The sequence below is a fragment of the Triticum dicoccoides genome, chromosome 1B, assembly GCF_002162155.2.
Source record: "Triticum dicoccoides isolate Atlit2015 ecotype Zavitan chromosome 1B, WEW_v2.0, whole genome shotgun sequence".
NCBI lineage: Eukaryota > Viridiplantae > Streptophyta > Magnoliopsida > Poales > Poaceae > Triticum > Triticum dicoccoides.
This window is the reverse complement of record NC_041381.1, coordinates 304,403,478-304,410,271: the sequence shown is the minus strand read 5'-3', so window position 1 is coordinate 304,410,271 and position 6,794 is coordinate 304,403,478.

The following is a 6,794-nucleotide window of genomic DNA, read 5'->3' as shown; positions in this document are numbered from 1 at the left end:
GGACGAACATGTTGAACAGCAAAAAAAGAAGTTTCAGGTGGACAAATGGGCTTCTAAACGTGCTCGGCTTCTATTTACAACAAGTTGTAGACATCCTAAAATAATTTTTTTTGCACAGGATGTTGATTTTATGGATCAGATCGATCCATTTGTTTGTGACTGCAAAAAAAGAGCGGTTGGGTTAGATGTTACTGTCATGTTCAATCTGGGTTTTGTCGAAAAATTTGATGAACAATTAATCCTTGGGGTTTTTGTACCATTTGTATGCTTGACTTGCATATTGTTGCCCTTGTACTCCCCTCGATCTGCCACTACACTGCCGCATCTTTCATGGCTGCTGTTCGTTTCCGTCCGAGGCCTTGCCGTCGTTCTCCGCCTTGGTTAGCTCGCTGTGCTCGCCACCATCTGCTATTGTCAACATGGTCAACAACCAAGAGGAATCAGGAGATGACTATACATGGAGAGGCTGACAGTAGGGACCCACCAGGGTCATTGCATTTCGCAAGCAGGTGCCTCGTTATTACAAGCCAAAACAATACTTCCTCCTAATTGTTTGACAACTAGGTTCCACGCCATTGTCAATGTAGTCAATAAATGAGAAAATTACACAACGAGCGGATAACACCAGGTACCCAGCAGCTCGCCCAGTTGTTTTTTAGTTTCAGAGACGGAGCTCAACTGCGCGCTGTGCAGGGGCTGTAGCCCATCTAGCCCACGCTTACGCTTTTATTAAGCACATGACGAGCCCAGTTGATATTTTTTCTTTCTGAAATTGGCTAGCCTAGTTCTTTTTTTGGAGAATACCAAAACCGAGGCCTACTTGCTTTTCTCAGCCCTGCTAGGCTGCAAATCTTTCAAGACGAGGAGGGATAATAAATGGGCTTCCCCAGAAAACGGGCTATAAGTTGTAAGAAATGGGCTGTAAATTTTTAAACCAAAGCCAACCGGCAATTGCATTAAAATATCATTTTTTCCAGGATTTCTCTACTCTCTACTCTCTACTCTTATAAAAACCAAATCCAACTGGCAATTACATTAAAATATCATCTTTTCACCCACAATATAAACTACTCATACAAATGCATCTTCATGTTCCATGCAACGAACGGGCATCTTGCTAGTTAAGATTCTAAATTTCATTCATTTTTTAGCGGAGAATTGTTTTTTGAATTTTATTTTGATATAATTTTTTGAAAACTATTTTTAACGTGACTCGAAATTTCGTGATTAAAAGAGTTTGGACCCCACCGAAATATGCAAAATTTCGTTGAATTTTTTAGCAGTGCCAGAATATATGGTCTGTAATGCTAATAAAAAGAATATGAGCTTCAAATATCCTTACGAATTAGCAAATGGGCTATAAATCATTGAAAATAATGGCTAATGGGTTGTATGCTGTTTTCCACAGATTTGGAGGCTGACTTCTGGGCCTACTAGGTTGACGATGACGCTGTCCTAAATTTTTTTTGGTGCGTACGCAAGGCTTTGTCAACTTAGTCAACACACAGTAGTGACTGTTGGATGTCCATCCAACGGCCGCCGTGCTTCTTCAATCTCTGATCTTCCTGCTCCAGCCGCCCAAACCAGCGCCGGCGGGACTGCCTGCTCCCTCCTCCCGTGGCTGGCTGTGCTGCCGCCAGGCCATCCCTCTAACCACCCACACATCTTGTTATTTTCCGGCGACGTCAGGCTCACCCCGCAGCCGACCAGTCAGCGCTCGTTCTCCCCTCAGTGTGGGCATCCGCTGCGGTGGCTTCGTCGGCTCCGGGTGGTTCTCTTCCTGGGCCCCGCCCTCGTCCACCGCATTTTTTCTCTCGGCGCGGCGAGGTCAACATGGTCAAAAAACAACAGCCATCTGAAGAGGCTGACAGTAGAGGCCCACACAGGAAAATGCCTCCTTATTACGCACAAAATAATGATTCCTCCACTTGATAGCTGGGACCCACCGGAAGGGTCTCTGTATTTCGCGAAAAAAATGTTCCCCCGCTGTCAGCTCGGACCCACCAGAAATGCCTCCTTATTACGCACAAAAAAATGAATACTCCCCCTGCTAGCTGGGACTCACCTTGGTGGGATGCTGACTTGTGGGCCTACTAAGTTTACGGGGACGGAGGGCTTTGTCAACTTAGTCAATATGAACGACTCTAGCTCCAGTGACCGTACGATGTCCATCCAACGGCCGTAGTGCTTCTTGAACCTCTGGTCTTCGTGCTCCAGCCGCCCAAAGCAGCGCCAGTCGTGCCGCGTGCTCCTGCCTCCCGTGGCCGGTTGTGATGCCGCGGAGGCCTCACCGCCCCCTACTACTCCCACCGCTGGCCAGCCCATCCCTCTACTCACCCACACCCCCTGTTATTCTGCGGCGACGGCAGCCTCACCCTCGTACTCCTCTTCGCGTGGGCATCCACTGCTGCGTCTTCCCCGGCTCCGCGTCGTCCCCTTCCTAGGTCTCACCGTCGTCCACCGCCGCGGTGCTCTCGGCATGGCGTGGTCAATGTGGTCAACGACCGACTTCCATCGGAAGAGTACTATGCGTGGAGAGGCTAACAGCTGGGTCCACGGCGGCCGCAAGGAAGTGCCTCCTTATTACGCGCAAAATAATTATTCCTCCACCTAACAGCGGGGACCCACCGAACGGGTCACCGTATTTCGTGAAAAAAAAAACGTTTCCGCCTGACTGGTGGGACCCACCAGCTACATCTTCGCATGCAAGGAAGTGCGTCCGGGCAAAAAAAATGATTCGCCCCCCTGACTGCTGGGACCCACCAGCTACATCTTCGCACGCAAGGAAGTGAGTTCGGGCAAAAAAAAAACGATTCGCCCCCCTGACTGCTGGAACCCACCAGCTACATCTTCGCAGGCAAGGAAGTGCCTGACAGTCGGGACCCACCTGGTCGAAGCGTACGTAGTGTTGTCATTCTGGTCGCGAACGTGTACGTACATACTGGTCGTAGTAGAGGCGCGCACGTACACATACGTACATCGGCGAGGGTGCAAGAAAGAAAATATGGCCACATACGTACATACGGGCAGGGTCTCGAACGCCTACTCGCGCATATGTACATGGCTGGGTCGGAACGGAGAAACAGCATCGTCGTCGTGTTCATGGGGAGGCAACGTAATGCGTCCTGTTCATCGGGAGGCAACGGAATGCGTGGGAGCCAACCGGCTGGGTCGGAACGGAATGCGTGGTCGTGTTCATCGGGAGGGCTTGGACGGAACAGGCGATGGAAACGAGGCCTGGTGTACCGCACAACGGACGAAACAACCTTGTGTTCGACCGGTCACGTTTGAAATGGGATCCTGTTCATCGGGAGGGGTCTGGCATACCGCAAAATGGAGGAAACGGACCTCCTACGGTCGAAATGGGGTCCTGTTGATCGGGAGGGGCCTGGCGTACCACAAAACGAAGGAAACGGACCTCCTACGGTCGAAACAGGGGTCCTGTTGATCGGGAGGGGTGTGGCGTACCGCAAAACGGACGAAACGGACTTGTGTTGGAGTGCTATGGTCGAAACGGGGGGAGAGGGGTGTGGCGTACCGCAAAACGGGACTCCACGAGATACTGTTCATCTCCATCGTCGACCTCCTCCAGCCTCCACGGGCTACCGTCGACCTCCTCCAGCCTCCACGGGCTCCTGTTCATCCAGCCGCCACCGCGCGCTACTCGACCGGCTACTGTTCAACCACCCCTCCACGGGCACCCCTCCACTGTCTACTATTCATCCAGCCCTCCACACCACGGGGTCCTATTCAACCACCCCTCCACGGCCACCCCTCCACCGTCTAATGTTCATCTAGCCCTCCACACCACGGGTTCATGTTCATCCAGAGGCAACGCCACCGCTCACTGTTCATCCAAACCCCCCCGCAAAGCTCACTGTTCATCCCAGAGGCAGCATCGACCGGCCTCAGTTAGCAGCAGTAGCGAAATCGCTCCATCGGGTTCAGTTAACAGCCATCGATTGATCGCTCGGGTTTAGTAACGCGTAGCCTGCAGTGCAATCTCTTGGGTTCAGTTAGAGCCAATGCCTCGCACACACGCGCGTACGTACGAGAGAAACGCGCATCGCTCCACCCCCGACCTCCCACCGTAACCGGCAACTCCCTGAAATTTTCCTCCCCCTCGCTTCTACCACGGTTTTTTTCGTCATGGACGGCCCAAAGAATGTCATGCAGCTACGTCTCCGGCCCGCCCAGGACGAAAAGCTCATTTTCTGTCATGATTTTTTGTCATAGAAGTAGGATCCCACCACATCTATGATGATACCGGGTTTTGTCACAATTATCGTCATAGAAGTGTCATATGTATGACAGAAAAAAAATCGTTTGGCCCAAAATGTCACAGATGTGTCTTTTTTTTTGTAGTGTATACTCATGAAAACATAATAGGTTCAGATCTGAAATCATGGCACTAGGGCCCTAGTGACAAGCATTAAGCATACCAAAGTCATAGCAAGATCAATCTTAGAACATAATGGATACTAGGGATCAAACCCTAACAAATCTAACTCGATTACATGGTAAATCTCATCCAACCCATCAATGTCCAGCAAGCCTACGATAGGATTACTCATGCACGACGGTAAGCATCACAAAATTGGTGATGGAGGATGGTTGATGATGACGATGGCGACGGATTCCCCTCTCCGGAGCCTCGTACGGACTCCGGATCAGCCTTCCCGAGGAAGATTAGGGCTTGGCGGCGGCTCCGTATCGTAAAACACGATGAATCCTTCTCTCCGATTTTTTCTCCCCAAAAGTGAATATATGGAGTTGGGGTTGAGGTTGGTGGTATCCTAGGGGGCCCACGAGGCATGGGGCGCGCCCCAAGGGCCCCCCCCTGCACCCTCGTGGACAGGGTGTGGGCCCCCTGATGCTGATTCTTTTGCCAATTTTTTCATTAATTCCAAAATGTGTCTCCGTGGATTTTCAGGTCATTCCGAGAACTTTTATTTCTGCACAAAAATAACACCATTGCAGTTCTGCTGAAAACAACGTCAGTCCGGGTTAGTTCCATTCAAATCATGCAAGTTAGAATCCAAAACAAGGGCAAAAGTGTTTGCAAAAGTAGATACATTGGAGACGTATCAGTGAGCACACGACATGTCATGAACCTCTTGCTCTGTGTGGGGGCCTGTGCGATTTTGAACGCATGCACCACATCAATGTTGTGCATTAGGTATTCAACACATATGCATGCATCTCGCACCTAGCTCCATAAATATGTTTGGGGCACATGCATGCAATGGTTGTCTTTGCACACTCTCACTCGCTTGGTTATGGGCGGCAAGCCTATATATATTTGTGGGCCCACATGGACATCCATCAATTTGACCGACGACGAGAAAGGATACCAGGGTGGATTCTTATTCTTTGGTTTGTGTTGACATATAGTAGGTTGATCATTCTAGGCCTAATTAAGTTTGAGCGCATGGATGCTAAGCATCGTGAACCCTCAATCAGTGTGGGGATTTTACAGTTCCAAAGCATGGTGCCACATCAAATTTGCGCATTGCGTATTCAAACTCCAGACACACCACTTCCATATACATAATTGGGCCACATGCATAGAGTGGGTTTTGTCTTCAGACAGTACTCCCTCGTGAGTTTACCGGCGACAAGCTAGCCCATTTTGCGGGGCCGTGTGGACGTCCATCACTTTGACCAACAACGAGCGAGAGAGGTTGTACGATCAAGTTGGATTCCGTTTGATCCGTGTTACAGTACGTCTTGGTGAGATGCCCTTCCTCGACACGTATGTGTGTGGGGGGGGGGCTACTTTGCACTACCCGCAACCTCCGTGGGGTCGCGGGAAGTCCGATTATTTTCCGAGGCATACGTGCCACATCAAATCTATGAATGGTAGTTAAATATCACACCACACCCTTTTCATACACATAGTATTGGGCCACCTGCAGGTGGTTCGTATGTGGTCTCACCCATCTCCCGCCACAAACACACATTTGTGGGTTGGCACACGGTCCACCTTTGTCCGGAAGCGAAAGGAGGAAGTTTGACCATATATATGTGAAGGAAATATGCCCTAAAGGCAATAATAAACTTGTTATTTAAATTTACTTATTTCATGATAAATGTTTATTATTCATGCTAGAATTGTATTAACCGGAAACTTGATACATGTGTGGATACATAGATAAAACACTGTGTCCCTAGTAAGCCTCTACTAGACTAGCTCTTTAATCAAAGATGGTTAAGTTTCCTAACTATAGACATGTTTTGTCATTTGATGAATGAGATCACATCATTAGGAGAATGATGTGATGGACTAGGCCCATCCGTTAGCTTAGCATAATGATCATTAAGTTTTATTACTATTGCTTTTTTCATGACTTATACATATTCCTCTGACTACTTATGCAACTCCCGGATACTGTAGGAATACCTTGTGTGCTATCAAACGTCACAACATAACTGGGTGATTATAAAGATGCTCTACATGTATCTCCTAAGGTGTATGTTGGGTTGGCATAGATCGAGATTAGGATTTGTCACTCTGAGTATCGGAGAGGTATCTCTGGGCCCTCTCGGTAATGCACATCATGATAAGCCTTGGAAGCACTATGACTAATGAGTTAGTCATGGGGTGTTGCATTACGGAACAAGTAAAGAGACTTGTCGGTAATGAGATTAAACTAGGTATGAAGATTCCAACGATCGAATCTCGGGCAAGTAACATACTGATGACAAAGGGAATTACGTATGTTGTCATTGCGGTATGACCGATAAAAAATCTTCATAGAATATGTAGGAACCAATATGAGAATCTAGGTTCC